Raw genomic sequence first — 19,505 nt, forward strand, 5'->3', positions numbered from 1 at the left:
CTACATTCTAGACCACAGTAGACTACATTACTTTGTTTATGGCTCTGGGTTTTGCCCTTTGGATGAACCAGTTTCTTTCATAAAGTGCTTGTAGGTTTGAAATATACCAGAATTTCAAACTGTCTGAAAATTCTAGGTTCAGATCCCCTATTGTCTCTCTTAGATCTATTGAAGGCCCGTTTTGGATATCCAAAGCCAAGGGGGCTTTCTCCATGTGTTGTTCCTCCTGCACTTTTCCCTCTGTGTTTGTGGGCGCCACTTGAGCTCTGTGTTTTAGAGTACAGATAACTCTGAGTTTGTGCTGCAGCGGATGGTGTGAATCAAACAGCAGGTATTGGTCGGTGAGTGTGGGTTTCCTGAAGACTTCTACCTGGAGTCCCCAGTCCTCTCCTATCGTTACTGCACAATCTAAAAAGGCCAGTTTGTTCTCCTTGGCCTCTTCCCATGTGAACTTGATGTTTGAATACACAGCATTAATATGTGCAGTAAAGGGTTCAAGATCTTGAATTTAGATTTTAGTCCAGTTGTCATCCACATATCGATACCAGTGTGTGGGTGAAGTGCCTACAACTTTTTGTCCAGTTGACAGATTTAACTTTAGCTTTTACTATGGATCAGACCTGGACAACTGAGGGATTACACAGACAACTAAAAGTATCTACTTTCTTGCCTTTCCTGGAATGTTCCATAGTATGGCATAAAATGTGTCTATCTCCATGGAGACAAGCCAAGTTAGAGGCTATAACTGTGGAGAGATGATCTTACTTACAGTAAAAAGGCATGCTTTCATGATATTTCTGAGCAATAAAAACAGTTGAAATTAAATTAACGCTAGAAACAATTAAAATGCAATGTGTGGAACTGTGGAACATTCTAGGCAAACCAATAACATCTCCATGGAGACAGGCAAGAAAGAAAGTTATATTAGTAAGTTAGTGTAACTATAAGTATATATAATTAGTTAGTATAAGTTATACTGCATAGCTTTTCTTTTCAAAACTCTCCCCTCCTCAGCTTATACCTTATGGTCCGTATATGGTTAATATAGTTTACAAATTGCTCCACTGTTATATTTACTGCTATGTTCCTATATATCCATGGGGCTCAGAATGATGAAAAATGAGGACAGTTGCCATAACAATTCAAACCTAAATATTCAATCATTTGAATGGTCAAGAGCTCTCAAAATATTGCCTATAACAGGAAGTTTAAACCCATGAATTTAAACAAAAATATATAGCAACAATATGTAACAATCAACCCATATTTGTAGTTTTTCCCTGCCCTCTAGCTGATGTTACTGCTCCTACTGGTCCTGGGTGGGTCTCTTCATGCTGTCTGATGGCTCCTCTGGGGGAGCAGTGAGGTTACCCTGTAGATGGCTTCTGGCCTGGGATGGGAGGATTCTCATGGGAACAAAGCCAGTGTGGGACAGTCCCAGAGAATGCAAGAGGAGAGCTGCTATTTAATTGTATGAATGCTTTGGTTAAAGTAGAACCCTAGAGTCATTATTAACCTCCTTAAATTATGACCACAACCAAATGCCAGCGACTGGTTTCAATCAAGCTTCCAAAAGCAATACAACTTGCTCTTATATTTTTTGTTTTGTCAGTAATGTGCACCATCCAAATATTTTATTTGTATTTATTTATTTATTTATTTTTTAGGCATTATCAAATTTCTCAACATTTTTTTAACACACACTCCAGGCAGGAGGAAAAAGAGGAACTGCTTTTCAGACTGGCTGTAAGAGCATGACTTTTTGTGCATGTATCAAATGATTTTCAATGCCAAAGTACAACAAAATATATCATATTAATACTGAAAAAATAAAATAAATAATAACAGTAAAATAAATAACCATGAAGATGTTATCTTATCAGTCGGGTTTCAGAAAAGGGCAAAGTATGACCACTGCAAACACATGTTTTAAAGGACATTTTCACAGCCCTTGTTAACAAACAAGATTGTGTAGCTCTGTTTATTGAATTAACTTAAAGGTTTTGATTCAGTGGAGCATAAAATGCTCTTTGAAAGATAATTTAATTTAATAATTAAGCAAAGGAGTGACCCAAGGTTCAAGTTTGGGCCCTCTACTTTATTCTATATTTATCAATTCCATTGGTTGCAATTTAAAAGAAAGCCACATACATTTATATGCAGAAGATGCTGTTTTGTACGCAAGTGCTCCCTCTGCTGATCAGGCGCTTTTAAAACTGCAAAAAGATTTTTAAAAAATCCCAAATTCCCACAAAAATCCTAAATCATCTTTGAATGCAAATAAAACTAAGCATATGTTTTTTTTTCTAAAGTAAAGTGCAAGCTACAAAGTTGTATACAGTAAATACAACATTGACTGAAAAAGTCACTACCTGTTAATATCGTGGGTTTTGGCTTGATGAAAACTTTAAAAAACATATCTCAGAATTATGTAAGTTTAAAATCAAAATTATCTTATAGAAACAAATATTGTATCCCATTAAATTATAGAAAAGAAACTGTTCTAGCAACCTTTCTTTCTGCAGACTTCAGACTCTACTTTGAAACCTTTGGATTCACTCTTTCACTCAGCCCTTCATTTCATTACAGGTGATCAATTTAAAACTCATCACTGTACAGTCTGTGAAAAGGTAGGTTAGCCAGAACTACATTGCATAAACTGTTTTCATAAGGGACAACCTGATTGTTGTTAATCATTGAACATTTAATAGAAGATCATGTGATTGTATAAGTCTAAGAATGGAAAAAGGGCTTTTGGCTGTTTTGCTTCACAAAATTATATATATATATATATATATATATATATATATATATATATATATATATATATATATATATATATATATATATATATATATATATATATATATATATATATATATATATATATATATATATATATATATATATATATACATACACACATACACACACTTTAGTGCCACAAACGCAATGCAATAATCTGGTGACAAACATTTATAATCACGTCTGCGCCTATTTTTAATGTTTTAAATGGACTGAAGTACTTAATTGTTTTGTTTGTATTTTCTCTGTATTTTGAACAGGGCTCCCTTGAAAAAGAGAGTCTTAAGTGCTCTCACTGGGCTCTCCCTGTATAAATAAAGATAAATAAAAAAATGTTATTGCTATTGCAATTCACCAAAGGCAATGCCTCATATGTGGGATGATAATCCTTGCTCTTGCTTGAAACTCCACCTCTGGCAGTCAGGAGAATGAAATAAAACCTGTATATTTCCATGGAGAGAAGCAGGTGATGTCTCCAAGCCAAGTTACAGGCTGAAATAAAAGGAGGCTTTGAAGCCTGTGTGGAACCAAAGTGGGCACGTTAAATGAAGCCTGGAATCGTAGTGTTGGTCAAACCAAAGAAATCATTTGAACAAGACCTCATACACTGTGTCTCTTCCTCTTAAGCGCTTTGAAGTTATGGTATTACCCTGTGGGTGATGTTGCCATGTGTAGGAAGTGTTGGTAAATGGTAGTTCAATTAGTTTGATTATTTTGTCAGTAAGTCAATACAACAATTCCTTTATTGCTTTCAGATGTCAGCAATAGGCTCTATTTGATTTCTGTTTTTCCTTTTTCAGTGTACACTTGGTACTTTGAGTTAAAACGTGGCTCTTTTTGGCTTATTACTATTCATTCTGACATGGACACCTTCTTGTGTTAACAATACAAGAACAATGAACAAGAAAAAAAGAAATAACCATGAGCTCATTGGGTATCACATTTTCTTTCACAGTGGATAGTTCCAGTAATCGCAGAGCTATTAACACCAAGACAGAACTGTTAAAACGGCTTATTCTACCACACAATCCTAACCTTCAACTTAAATCTTCAAATTATGACATTATGTGATCCTTACCCACATATTCTTAAATTTAGTGGGTGTCAGAAGCTAAAATGATCACTAAGAGCATGTCATACCACACACTACTAATGGGACTAAAACAACCAGAGTATCTCAGATGAGTCATAACCATCATCGTTTCCATTGATTTGTATGAGATGTAATCAAAGTGGAATGCACTCAGCCTGGGAGTGAGAAATACCTAAAACCAAAGTTCAAAAGCTCTGTGTAAATGGACAAAGTGTTCCCACCATTAGCCGTGATACTGTTTATAATTCAATATCAACTTTTCAAAACGTTTCATAAAAGCTATGCTGATAAGAAGCTATGGACGAGGTCAAACAGACAATATAGCTATGACAAATTTAGAAAGAATAGCAGAATCAACATTTTAACTAATTGCATCAATAATTATAAATTGTTTTGGGAAAAAATGATTGGCAGTTGTAAAGTTTGAAGTGGTGGGTACTGGCAGGTTTTTAAATTAAACTACTCCCTGATCCGTGGGCAGGCTTTGACTCCAATCAATCAAACGTCATACAATTGTATAAGTTTCCATGGTTACATAGGATATAAACATGTAGCATCATTAGCAATGGCTGATATAAAAAATTGAAATATGTGCGATTATATCCACTAGTTTTAGGATGAAGTTAGGATTGTTGCCATTGTGATTACAATACAAATAAAATACATGATCTGTTAGTGCTGTCACAATACTAATAATTTCAAACTCGATACCAATTTTGATACCCAAATGATCATTTTCAATATTGTAATTTTCAAAAACAAAATAACAGAATGTGTTTATTATACCATGTGGTCTTACACTATGAAACTGTTCAGAAAAGGTACAATTTTATCCAGTTATGTGATTTTTTATTTTTTTTTCCAGGATCGATACTTGCTCAAATGAGTATGTAGTTTCAATACTAGTTTTAGTATCTATTAGTATCTGACTTTTTTTTTTTTTGTTTTTTAACTTTTGACAACCCTATGATCTATAGACAATTCTTATCTATACTAAGTGAAAGGTTGCCTGCAGGTTGGAGCCTTTTTAAATGTAGATACATAGGCTCCAACTTTCATTGAAATCCACTGTACGTAATTTTTAGCCAAAAAAGAGACTAAAATAAAAGTATAAAATAAATACTCACAATTTAAATTAAAACACGATTATTATTATTATAACTTTCTCTGTATATGCCAGAACACAAAGACACATAGTGGTCTCTATTCCGTAGCTGCAATGTCATGAGTCATTAACATAACATAGACATTTCAGACTAAATCTTGACAAATACCTTCCCCCACCTTAAATCACAGATTAGGAGTGGCATCAGATCTTTAGCCAACAGGAAACCACAGCCATAAAAGCCATAAAAGCACAGGAAACCAACATTGTCTCATGGCAACGGAAAAATAGTTTTATGGATCACAGCTTGATATTTCACTACTAAACGTAAAAGTATCTACGTCAGACAAATGCATATTTTCACTGAAGAGTTGGTGAAGGTTCAACTTTTATTTATAGTATTATTTTATTATAATATTTTAATTAATATAGGCCAGTGCCCGTCGTGTCCCTCGTGGTGTCCTTTGAGGGATGCGCCGGGAGTATGGGATCCGGGGCTCTTTGCTAAGGGCTAAGTCAGACCTGTTCCCGGTGCATGTTGGACTCCGCCAGGGGTGCCCTTTGTCACCGGTTCTGTTCATTATATTTACGGACAGAATTTCTAGCTAGGGCTAGAGGGGGTCTGGTTCGGGAACCACAGGATCTCATCTCTGCTGTTTGCGGATGATGTTGTCCTGATGGCTTCTTTGAGCTAGGACCTGCAGCAGGCACTGGGGCGATTTGCAAAGCGGCTGGGATGAGAATCAGCTCCTCCAAATCCGAGGCCATGGTTCTCGACCGTAAAAAGGTGGCTTGCCCTCTCCGGGTGGGTGGTGAGTTCCTGCCTCAAGTGGAGGAGTTCAAGTATCTCGGGGTCTTGTTCACGAGTGAGGGAAGGATGGAGCGTGAGATTGACAGGCGGATCGGTGCAGCGTCTGCAGTGATGTGGTCACTGTATCGGTCCGTTGTGGTGAAGAAAGAGAGCCGGAAAGCAAAGCTCTCGACTTGCCAGTCAATCTACGCTCCTACCCTCACCTATGGTCATGAGCTCTGGGTAATGACCGAAGACAAAATCGCGGATACAAGCGGCTGAAATGGGTTTCCTCCGCAGGGTGGCTGGGCGCACCCTTAGGGATAGGATGAGGAGCTCAGTCACACAGGAGGAGCTCGGAGTAGAGCCGCTGCTCCTACACGTCAAGCGGAGCCAGCTGAAGTGGCTCGGGCATCTGTTCAGGATGCCTCCAGGGAGGGTGTTCTGGGCATGTCCCACCGGGAGGAGGCCCTGGGGAAGACCCAGGACACGCTGGAGGGACTATGTCTCTCGGCTTGGGGTCCCACCGGAGGAGCTGAAGGACGTGTCTGGGGTGAGAGAAGTCTGGGAGTCCCTGCTTAAACTGCTGCGCCCGCGACCCGGCCCCGGATAAGCAGAAGAAAATGGATGGATAGGCCAGTGCATTCCTCAGTATTACTCCATTGCTATAGTCTTGGTGCTAATTAATCTATTGTTTAGTTAGCAAAACATTTAAGTAAATGTTAAGCAAAGGGCTAGACTAATGAGAACAAGAAGTTACCAACTCTGCTATTCTTCAGTGGGTTAAAATTGGCGTGCTTTCACAGCACTTTTTAAGGCAGTGATGTAGTGTGAAAATACATGTATACAGGTGGAGTCAGCTAGGTGCACTATCACTTTTTGGTGCATGGTGCACCTCACCTGATTGTTAATGCTTGCCTGTAATGGGATATTCCACAGTATGGCTTTTATGGAGGAAAAACAGGTGCTGCCACCAGGCCATGTTACAGGTCAGATCTATGGAGAGGTGTCACTACTCACAATAAAATACTTGTTTTTTCTAAACTACTTTTTGGAACATTACAGGCACAGCAATACAATCTCCATGGAGACAAAAGGGTGGCAGGCTCTCTACCAGAAAAGAATTGCACATATTACTTTAATGAAAAAAGTAGCTTTAATTAACTAAATGATACACAACTCTGCCCAACCCCTGGTCCCAAAAGTAAAATTCCCATTCATTTTTTTTCCCCAAAAGAATTTAGAAAAAAATATTAAGTTTGAACACTTGTTCAGTCCTAACCAGCTATGTGGAAACTAATGACCACAAGGCCTATATTTCTAGAAACTTTTTAAATGTGCATTTTGGATTTAAAAATATTGTAAATATTGTTTAACAAACACATCATTACCAAATCCTTAAATAATAGGCAGTTCACTTTTTTTGTCTGTTTTTATTGCTCAAAAATTAGCTAGAGCCCAGTGACTGCTGCTTATCCTCAATCAACGTGAAACACTGATCAAGAATAGTGCAGACTGTGTTGAGGTTGAGGGGTCCTGTTTAGCTGCATAAATCAACATGGGCAGTGCTACAACTCCGGTAAACAAGGCGGAGCGTGTGAGTGCGTAACAGGTTGCAGACTAAAGTGCAGTCACACCCCCGAAGGAGATAGTTCTCATAGCTGACCAGTAGGAGGAGCTGTTGCTTGCAGTATTATCAGTTGCATTTGGCCCAATAGCACCATCTTCTGTTAGGTCAGTCGCGACATGTTGGGTTGCCACAGTTTCTTCTTGTGTGTCCATTCTTTGGTGGATAATATCCTTTGTAACGGTGACCTTATTACATTTCATCAAGTGGTCTTCTTCAATCCTGATGCAATTATTTTGTTTCTTCTTGGCTCCTTTCACTTTGGCTCTAGAAGACATCTTGTGCTGGTCTCCAGGAGGGAAGTTCTGATCTCCAAGGGTCAGAAAAGGTCCTGGTATCTCGGTTGCAGCTGAAGAAGGTTGTAAAGGCTGCTTAAGTTCAGCTCTATTTGCTTTGTCTTCAACAGGAACTGCTGCTGCGGTCTGGAGGGTCATCGACATTAGATTTCGGCATTTCTGGCGTATTCACTGGTTGTATTTCCCAGATGCTCCATAGTTAGAAAGGGGTGCCTCAAGGCTTCTTCAGCTGTGATCCTCTTCGCTGGATCTATCTGCAGCATTTTTTTTAAGTAAATCCAGAGAAGCTCTCAGATCCAACATCACTTCCTCATCTAGATATTCTGCACCATACATAATTGTCGCCTCTAAATTTGGAACTTCATCCAAGGAACAATTAGAGATCTTGGGTTTCTTCCAGTTGGTGGCCTGGTACTCAACCGGGGTCTTGAAAAACCACTGGCTGCTGGTCCAGAGAAAGAAATTACCGGCATACACGCTCCTGTCGAGCATCTCCTGGGTTGCCCAGGCAGGTGGATGATGGTCCTCAAGTTGTCGTAGTGGGAGGCCCTGGAGAAGAGATCACAGCCCAGAAAGTTCTTGGCCAGGCAGCAACCCAGGGACCACACCTCCACAGCCTCAGACAGTGGAGCTCCCATGGTGACTTCCGGAGCACGATACCTGTCAGGCATCATCCCCATACCCTGCTCTACCTCGGAGAAGAACCCTTTACAGCCAAAGTCGATAAGCTTCACTTTAAATGGATGCTCTTTCTGGTTGACAAGCATAATATTGTCTGATTTCAAGTCCATGTGTAAAACTTGTGCTTCCTTCAACACTTCAAATGCGACCAGGAGCTGTTGAACAATGGGTCTCATCTCACTCAGTGCAAAAGTTTTACTGCCTTGTAAGCTAAAGTCATGGAGACTCTGATCTCGGTCTTGAGGATCCACTAGCTGCTGGTCTGGAGAAAGAACTTATCGGTGTACATGCTCCGGTCGAGCATCTCATTGCTGGGCTGTCCGAGCAGGCGGATGACGGTCTTCGGGTTGTCGTAGTGGGAGGCGTTGGAGAGGAGATCGCAGCACCAGGAAGCCCTCAGCCACGCATCAAAGTCAATATATTTGATTATATTGACTTTGTCTGGATCTATGGTGTTGCTGAGATGCCGAAAAATTGCGAGTTCTCATTCTCGTTCATATTCTCTTTGTTTTCCTCAAACAGTCTACGAGCCACAACTTGTCCAGTTCTGGAGTTCAAGCATTTGGCGATTATTACTAGTCAAAAATAATAAAGATAATCACAAAGAGGAAACATAATAAACAGGAAGAATGTAAATAATCGAGCTTGTGAAAAGATTTTCCCTCCCACTGTACTTTACCTTGGGACTATAATTTTTCAGAAATCTTTCCAAAACTGCAAATGCATTTCTCAGTTTCCTTGTGTGGGAGATCAACATGGACACTGATTGTAGAACTAAAAGCTTTCGCATGGGAAGTGAATTGGTGAATTTTGGGAAGTTGTGTACCAAATTAGTTCATTGTTTTGGGAACATTAGCTTTATGGAATACAATGATTTTGTTTTGGCAGCCTTTTATGGGCATGTTTAGCAGAAGTGAGAGAAAGAGGAAGGCCTGAATACCTCAGTTCACAGAGGAAATGAGTTGATCAGAGCTGCTATCACTTCAACATGAGAAACACACTGCTCTTTGTCCTACTACTGACCACAGGTAAATATTCTTAAGACCTATTTTAAATGCCATTCTTTGTGTTTTTTTAGTGAGACACCATATTGTCCCATCAAATTGATTTAACTTAAATTATCTTGTTTTTACTCTCAAGTACTTGTTGTCTTGACGATGAGGTTGTATAAATTGTTTGACCTTGAAACAATTGCCCCTTGAGGACCTAATAAAGTGTTGATGTTAAAGATCACACTTGTATACAAAATTCAATCAGTCATACTTTGTGATGTTTGGAGGTTAACGCTAACTCCTCCATTAAAAATGCATGAGAGCTAATGTATGTATGGAACCTGTAGAAGTTTTGATTACAAACTGCAAGAGTCTATACCCAATCTTTCTACTTATGCTTATGATATAGCCTATTCGAAATCATATCATCTTGTTGACATTTGTGTTGTTTTACAGAAAACGGAGCTTCAATTGATGGCAGTGGATGTCCTGGGGGCTGGTTTGAATTCATGTGCCAAAACAATGAGAATGTCACCGACAATAATTGTCAAAAGAATAATTGCTGCAAGGACCTCCAGTGCAAATTTAACGTTTTTCGAATTATTACTTGGTGTGGTTGGATAGTACCTGTGTGTAATAGTGAAAGAAGTGATTCCAGACCAGGTAGAGTTGAAATACCTTTTTATCTGTTCAGAAAAGTGAAGGTAGAGACAGTAGGCACAAGTGTTACATAGATTACAAAAGAGCCTTCCCTGTACTTATACACTGAGAAAGGTACTATCTATAGAAGGCAGGACCTACATGGACTTAAACAAATTTTCCATACTGTCTGTACAAGGTCGTAAATGGATATACCTTTAAGTGTTTTCAAGAAGGCAGAATATGTCACACAAAGATTGCTTGCAGTCTCTGAAAAGATGGGATACCTGTGCGTCTTGTCACAGGTATACGGAGAGATGCTGCTTCTAAGTAACTGGTTGCAGTGAAGACATCTTAAAATGTGTAGCCTGTTGTCTTACTGAGAAACAAACTCATCTCCATGTCTGTAACACAATATTCAACACAAGGTTTAAGAGCAAAGAGATTAAACAGAAATCATGCTTTCACTGTGGTAAATATTTATCGTAGGTTTACTTCAGTTAAGTGGCAGTTTGTTGAAAAAAAAGTAAAGAAAAGTAAATAAAAAAACCCAAGAAGTAGCTGTGAGTGATGATGTTATCAACACAGGACATGGTATAAATGCATGGACAGTTGAAATTTTCATTAAACGAAATAAATATGTTGTTATTTATCATGTTGTCATTACCATTAAACAACAAATTAGACAAGCTTTGGCCCTTGTTAACATTTTGCTTGGTAACAGTTATGGAATTACCTCTGCATACGCTATGCTGTATTTCCTGCCCTTAAAATCTTAAATAGCATTATGTTAACTCTTTTTCCAACCTGTCATATGCACATTAAAACAGAAGTAACATTTTTACATCATGCAACATCTTTGTAAGTCAGTGTTTTTGATGCATCACTGTCTGCTGTCTCTGGGAAGAAAACAGCCTTGTGTTCTCCTGGGAAACCCTGGCTCACTGGCTTATTTCAATGAAAAAAAGAAAAGATAGGAATTTTGAGTCTGTTTCCCTGGTAGTGTATTTTCATATGGGAGCTGCAGGGGTGGTTTATCTCTGAAAGTTACTTAGTTCTTGTTGTTTTTAGTTCTGCTTTAAATTTGTTGACAGCTTTTTATATCGTAACAACATTGTTATTATTGTTGTATTTTTTATTATTTTTTTCTTCTAGTTGAACACTGCCCCCTCCTCTCGTGTCAAACTGCTAACAAAGGGGGAAAATGTACTATCAACTATGTTGGGTCTGAAGTCTGCAAAGAGAACAGCTGGTCTGGCTGTGAGTCACTCGATGGTAAGTGTTCGATCTCTTCTTTTAAATGAGACATATTGTGCTTTATCTTACACATACAATTGTCATCATTTCATATTTTGTTCATTGTAAACTGCAATATTGATCTATTTTTTGCATTGAATTTGATCCAAAATTTACTATAACACTAGGGCTCTTGAACTGTGCCGTGCTCTTTACCCATTATACAGGGTAATTGGATTTCCAGGGATACCTCAGCAATATTATTAGTTACAAAAATATTTCCGAGGCAAGAGCCAAACATAGCTCCAGTTAATGCATTGTTTCACACAAAAACAGAAGCTGTTTTATTGATGACTTCCCTTATGATAAGTTCTCTCATACATTTACTATTTGTTTTTATCATGTGAACAAAGGAAGGAGGTCAACATGGCTGAAAAGGTTTAAGCTCTCTTTAAATTACCATAAATATGTGCAAATTGTGCTAAAGTGCATTGCGGTGATCAGCTGATGTCCCAAAGGCTGTATCCTTCAAAGGACTCGGCCAAAGAAGTTTGCTCCTCCGTGTAGCCTATGTGGACCGCAAACGCTGTGGTGAATTGGGACAAATCTAGTCCACAGAGCCGTTCTGAACCGTAACCAAAATGCTGACCACACGAACTACGCATAAGACGCACATGGGTCGATTAAAAAGATTTCGCTCTAGTGATCAAATAGTCAGACCATGAGCCCAAGATATTATAATAAATCTGATCAAAATCTTATGAAAAAACACAAAAAATTAAGACTAATATGTGTAACTTCTATAAATGTAATCAATTTGACAATGTACTTGTGATAAAGTTGCCTAAATGACCTTAAAGTTTCAACTAAATGATTATAATTCTTAAAGTAGGATTTTGATATTGACAAGGGAATACAGTACATAAATGGCAAGGTGTATTAGGTCAGTTTATAAAGAAAGATCTCTCTCTCTGAGTAAAGTTGGTTTATTATACAATCAGAGAGAACTTCTCGAACTACTTTGTCAATAATATGAATAGTCAAACATTAAACCCTTTACACACATTAGAAAATTAGCATAAAAAATTGTGTTCCCTATTTACTGAATCATGTAACAGCTCAGTACTGGAACATTACCATGGTCCACTTCCTCAATGATAAAACCGTGTGCGTTCATCAGGTAAGATTAAAAGAAACTACCTTTACATTTAAATGAAATATGTTTAACTTCTGCAGAAATTAGAAGTTAAACCAAATCCTTACGCACACGTAACACTATTAGGGCACATAAGGGACAGCAGCACACAGCATGGGCCTTGATGGAACCATAGATGCCCCACAGGTCTTCTACAGGACCACCTCCTCCTTAAAGACTCTGAACGGGGAACAGTGGAGACATGACCCAACACACTTAGACCACTCTGTACGATGCGTGCCTTGGCGAGGGGGACTCAGCCCGCACTGGCCGCTGCACAGTGAGATAATGGGCCTTATGTTTGATTGGTTGAAAGTCCTACAGAGTTTAATGGCTACAAAACTATTACAGGTTAGGCTGAAAATTAGGATCACACTGCTTGTCATAAATATTATTCATATCCACTGACCGTTTATATAAATACAAACTGCAAAATTAAGTCAGCAATAGTATGGGTTTGACAGATGCTTATTTTCACCATTTAAGTTGTAATTTGATCATGATTTATCTTGTTGTCAGAGTGGCAGTAGAGGTCAGCACTCCACTCTGCCCTCCGGATGAGCTTTTCACTCCATGTTTTTTGAACATCTGACCAGCTCCACACGGTGCATGATGGAGACCGCGAAAGGTGCTTGGATATGTCCTTTTTTCACGTCCGGTCTCCATGGAAACGTGGGCCACATCTGTCGGCATTTCTGGGCTGTGTGAAGTAGGACAGCCTGGTCATGCCGATCGTGACCCAACTAGATTTAAACTGTAGATGCTGAAGGATCCAGCCGTTGATTTGGAACATGGTTGTGCATATTCTCTAAATAGTGAGGCAGATACAGTATGCTGGTACGCAACAGTGTCAAGCAGCGAAGGTTAAACAGGAGACGAGGCTTCAAAACTCCTGTCTGTCCTTACAGTCCTCCATGCATGTTAGTTGTTGTTAGCATTAATGTGGTGGAAAGCTTTGCTCAGGCCTCTTAAAGTTGTGAAAAGCGCTTATAAACTCATTGCAGTACATGTTTAGGATGCACAAATGCATAAGTTAAGTGAGGAATAACTCCACTTAACTTATGCATTACTTACTGTTACTGCAAACAGATTAAAATTAACTCTTTTTTTTAATCATGTTTTTAAGACAGAAACAATCAGGTACAATGCCTTTAATAATAGAGCAGGTCCACCAACAGCAGAACTGATAGGCCCCACCTCTTTATAGTGACATTTTAATGTAACAAGCAGTCAATAGTCAATTATGCAACATATTTTATTGTCAAAAAATAGTTACATGACATTTTTTAACCCTGTATGTATGACCCAGTGGCTAAATATTTTGAATAATTGCAACCAAGTACAGAGATGTGGGTCAAGTACAGGACAATACAGAATTACTCAAACATTAATCAATTAAAATGCACAAATCACTTAAATTCCAACTATGAGTAAGCTACTTAGGAAGGAAGCAATATATCTTTATTAAAGAGATTTAAAACTGTGATCTTGAGGGTGGGCTGATAAACAATAGATTGAGCATTTGCTGGGTCTTGACAATTCTCTTTTCATAGAAAGTCCAAATCACAAGATTTTCACAAAACAACAAAACCCTCACACACTGTAAACATATCCTCGGTTCACCTGCTTGTTATGACATTTACAGTGATATCATCATATACCGGTGTTATAGATTATAACTAACCGTAAATTTTGGACTATAAGCCGCGACTTTTTTCCACGCTTTGAACCCTGCGGCCTATACAGCAGTGCGGCTTATTTATAGAATTTTACTGGATAACAGCCCCTGGGGGGCGCTCTCAAGCTGTAAACGTAAAAGTGAGACAGACGTGGGGAAAGATTCTGCTCTGAAGAATTCACTAGTTTTGATTTTGAACGATCATTTTGCGCATCATGAAATGGATATGATGCAGTTTTTAAGATAAAGAAGGAAATAGAGCGGGGGTCGGCCTTTAACACGCAAAGAGCCATTTGGACCCACTTTCCACGTAAAATAAAACACTGGGAGCCGCAAATACTTTTGGACATCTAAAATGAAGATAACACTGTATAATAATAATGTAACGGAATAATGTAGGTTTTATTTTCACGGACAAGCCTTCTACACGTGGCAGATAAATATGGCAAAAATAACTTAAGTGCATAAAAAAATACAACTCATCAATCCGCTGCATCAGTGTGATCTTTGCGCTGATTATGTGATTATGTCTACTCTGCTCCGCAGTTTCTTTCAAAAAAAAAAAACTCCAAAGGTGTATCGTTTAATCCCAGGTGCTTATTCTCCATGTGCCAAAGCAGTTTTGAAGGTTTCATTGCCTCATTTGCTTTTCCCGCATGTTACGCAGAGCGGACTGTACGTGTGAGTCACCTGCAGCGACAAACCCAGATTTTAAGTAGGTATAGTCTGTTAAATTTATCCTTCTTTTTCTTGGAGGTCGTAGTCTCCTCTTCTGGCTCCTCAGTTGTCCTTTTCCCCTTTGTTAAAAGCTCTCCAAAGACTTTTGTTTTGGCTCATTTTCACTCGCTTGTGGCTCTACATTTGTGCATCGTGTCTGATGTGTTATACGTGATACGTCATCGCGGAGACAAGAGCAGATAATAAACTTGCTACTACATCAAATAGATTTCTGTGGCGATTCCCAGCAGGATTTTCATGATACATCTACGGACGAGCTTATTAGTGTGTCACTAGGGACGGGCGAAAGTTGCTCCTGACCCCTGTGCGCACAGCGTCTGAAAATCAGGGCTCTTTACGCAGGACTGTGAGCTGTGTCTGTGTCTGTGAGACGTGAGACGTGAGCGGTGTTTGTTTTGAACATTGTTCCGCGAGTGTGACGCTTATTTTGAGCAACGAAAAATAAGAAAATATAATTTTATTTTAAGATCATAATAATCTTCCAATTTAAACTACAATAAAAAAAGAGCTAACACACATAAAATACACTTCAATTAAATACTTAAAATGTATTTTCCCAAGCCACGCAGAGCCGCAGTATAAGGCTGAAAGAGGCGCATGCGGCTCCGGAGCCGCGGGTTGCCGACCCCTGAAATAGAGCCACTGCACGTGAGCTCGGCATCAATGAATCCAACTTGGTCAATGTAAAAAGACGACAAAAGTTTTCAGAGGAAATAAATGCAGATTTTCCGTGTTGGTGCAGCTTTATTTTCTAAACCTGCAGGTGTGTTCATCCCGTGTTGATGTCGTGTTGGTGCCAATTTTCAGGCAGGTGTCGGTGCACCGTCTTTCTGTGTAAATATCTCATGTTACAATATGAAAACCTGCGGCTTATATTCAGGAGCGGCTTATGTATGTACAAAATAGATTTTCTTTTCAAATTTAGCTGGTGCGGCTTATATTGAGGTGCGCTCTGTAGTCCGAAATGTACGGTATATCACAAGCGAAATAGGTCTTCTTTAATAATATCTCCTCCCCTGTAGGTGTGGATTTTACACCAACATGCCTCACAACTGGACAGAACTTCAGTGCCTGTATAGAGTTGAAACTTCAGTGCCCTAATGGGGCTGGTGTTCCAAAGATATGTTTTGTGTATAAAGGAGAAGATACTACAACCTGTGAAAGACAAACCAGCACAGATAATCCCAGGCTTTCACTACAAGACAGCGGAAACGGGATTGTAACCATGACCATACATAATGTGACAGCAGAAGACAGTGGATTTTATTGGTTTGCGGTTTGCACCAAAATGAATAACGAAAAGGAACTCTCTTTCTTCAACATACTTTTGTTGGATGTGGGTGAGTATTATTTTATTTATATATATAAAAAAACAAAAAAACCAAACATATATGCATAGCTAAATTTAGCAAAAAACATCATACCTGTTCTCCAACACTATAAAAATTGTCTGAGTTTGATATTGATCTCACAATGTTGGCCAGTGAAACCTTAAAAAATATACGAATGTTATGAAATTATTTTATTTCTTACATCTTCCGTAGAGGATGCCGAGTCATCTACAGAACCCACACCACACAATACAGGTGAGTTAAGTTTGCACCAAAGCAGACTTATTCTGCAAAATCGACTTTTCAGTTATAGTTGTTTCCTCTTCTCATTTACTCATCCAAAATTGTATTTGGAGTAATCTGAACATGTTTGAGCAATCTTTAATCACTTATTTTCAAGACGCCGTATTGCTGATCAAACCCTGTTTTCATCACCACCGGCACATGCCCACTGCTCTGTACTTCAATCACAAATGATGAGTCTGGTCTGAGCTTGGAATTAATCTCACAACGCTGACCAATGAAACCTAATATTGACTTTTTTATTGACAAATGTTCTTAAATAATTTGATTTCTTACATATTCCATAGGGTACACCAAGTCATCTACAGAACCCACACAGTCACCACAAAATACAGGTGAGTTAAGCTTGCATTAAAGCAGACCTGCTAAATCAACTTTTCAGAGCTTTTAACTATGTTCCCCCTTCTCATTTACCTTCTCAAATTAATATCTAGAGTGATTTGTGCATGTTTGAGCCATCTTTCATCACAATTTCCAGATTATAGCGCCCAAAATGTACAATGTATACAAAATGTATTAAATATGCTTATTACAATACTTTATTGCCAAACACACACACACCCACACACTTGAAAAACAAAACATTCTTACCTCATACCTCCCCAGATCTGACCTGCAACTTGGACTGTTTGTCTCTCCAAGAAAGTTCAAGATCATAGTGTAACTTTAATCTAAATATAGTGATCTGGATTACGTGGTCACACGTAAGAGACAGAAACGGAGAGAGTCCATCCATCCATTTTCTTCCGTTTATCCGGGGCCAGGTCGCAGGGGCAGCAGTCTAAGTAGGGACTCCCAGACTTGCCTCACCCCAGACATGTCCTCCAGCTCCTCCAGTGGGACACCAAGGCGTTCCCAGGCCAGCCGAGAGACATAGTCTCTCCAGCGTGTCCTGGGTCTTCCCCAGGGCCTCAGAACAACTCCCTAGGGAGGTGTCCAGGAGGCATCCTGAGCAGATGCCCAAGCCACCTCAGCTACTCCGAGTTCCTCCTGTGTGAATGAGCTCCTCACCCTTTTATGCTCAGCCACCCTGCGGAGGAAACCCATTTTGGCCGCTTGTATCCGCAATCTTGTCCTTTCGGTCATTACCCAAAGCTCAAGACCATAGGTGAGGGTAGGAATGTAGATTGACTAGATTGCCTCAAGTGGAGGAGCTCTAGTATCAGAGAGCGAGTGCACTATGTAACTTTTCTGGTGAAGCCAGGGGAATGTGGTATAGCATGTACAGTAACTCATCTATCTCTATGAAGAGAAACAGGTCAGATAACAGGTCAGGTCTGTGGCGAGGCATGCCCACTCTCACAGACTGTATATAAGTGGGCATAGCATGCCCACTAGCTGCCGCTATGGTTCCAAAAATGAAGTGAACATAGGTGCGATTCAGCTCCATCACCTCTCTTTCTATTCAATTTCTATTGAAAAACTATATCCCCTCTCTCTGTAGCTGCTGCCATCAGGCTCTTCATTCTGGTCTTGTTTGACAGTTCATTGCCAAGCACCCGCCCTTGACAAAGATTTGAAATTCCCTATATCTCTGCCTGTTGCAACTCAATCACTTGGATAGCCAATGCTACTCTGAGTTACGTCAACTCAAAAATAGACCCCTCACCAATTCTTACGGCAGACCCATGTCTTACCCGGACCTGCACTTGCATCCTGCTGAGGTCGGTGTGGTAGAGTGCAGAGGTCAGAGGTCAGTGTGGCAGCGTGCAGAGGTCAGTGCGGCAGGGCGCAGAGGTCACAGGTCAGTGAGCAGGGTACATTAATGTTAATGACTTTTTAAGTCTTAGGGACCCAAGAGCATCCAGAACTACACTGCACTTGCACTCAGTGTAAATGCCATACTGTGGAACATTCCAGGCAAAGCAGTAACATCTCCATAGGGACAAGCAAATGGCTGAACCCCAACAAGACAAGTTACATAGAGCATTTTAAAGTTTATAAGGAAATTAATAAACTGTTTTTCAATATCTTTTACAGATCCTTTGAATATTATAATTATTGTAATCGTGGTCTGTGTAATCATTCTACTGCTCGTCCTCGCCCTCTGCCTACATAAAAGTATGTATTTACGCTGTCATGATGTCTTCAAAATGTATATATAATTGTAATAGAATGTTGTATAGTATTTTTAATTTAATCTTTGGCATTTCCTTTTTCAGAACATTGTTTTTCCGCAAAACCAACGCTAGCTATCCAAGAGGTTAGTATGATTATATAAAATTTGACCACTAATGTAACTAGCAGCACAGTAGAGTACAGCTAGGAGAGTGTTACTGTACCCAAAGCAAGAGAAGGCTTAATTAGACTGACTAGATCAATTTTTAGAATGAGACGTTGTCAGTTCTTCAGTTCTGAGACTACACAGAAGTGGAGACTGGTCTAAATAACATTTCTAATTGCAGTTTTTGTAACATTGACAAAAGGAGAATTGACAAAAAACTAAAATATAAACTGACACGCTAATACAAGAATTACTTTTATGAACATGATGGTGCACATCTAAACTACAGGGGTAGCAGTTTTTATGCAGAATAAGACAGGAGATTTTATTATTTGTGGAGGAAATTATAGTACTCCACCCTTACGATTTTTCAATTAATGTTAATTGAATGGTTGTCCTTTCAGTTAGCATTTTTGGTCCAATTGTGATTAATTTTGCAGCCCCACAGAGGAGTTATCTTAAGCTCTGCTGACACTGTGCATTTTATATTTTGAAATGTTCCCAGTTATTCCCAAACTCACATTGTGCGATTGAATAGATGTCTTTAACATACAGCCACTTTTGCTGCTGTGCGGAGTCCCCACCCATTTTTGAGTGAAAACATGCCTTTTCAATCAATGGTGGTAGATACAAATTGTCAGATCTTTTCTCTTTTTTGTCATAAAATATATTGAGAATCAGCCACTGGAAGCATGGAAAAACAACCGCTCTTTCTCGTGGATATATGACATCACTGCCAAAAGACGATAAACGGTTTGTTTCAGAGAAAATA

Source organism: Periophthalmus magnuspinnatus, chromosome 5 (genome assembly GCF_009829125.3).
Source record: "Periophthalmus magnuspinnatus isolate fPerMag1 chromosome 5, fPerMag1.2.pri, whole genome shotgun sequence".
Taxonomy (NCBI): Eukaryota; Metazoa; Chordata; class Actinopteri; order Gobiiformes; family Gobiidae; genus Periophthalmus; species Periophthalmus magnuspinnatus.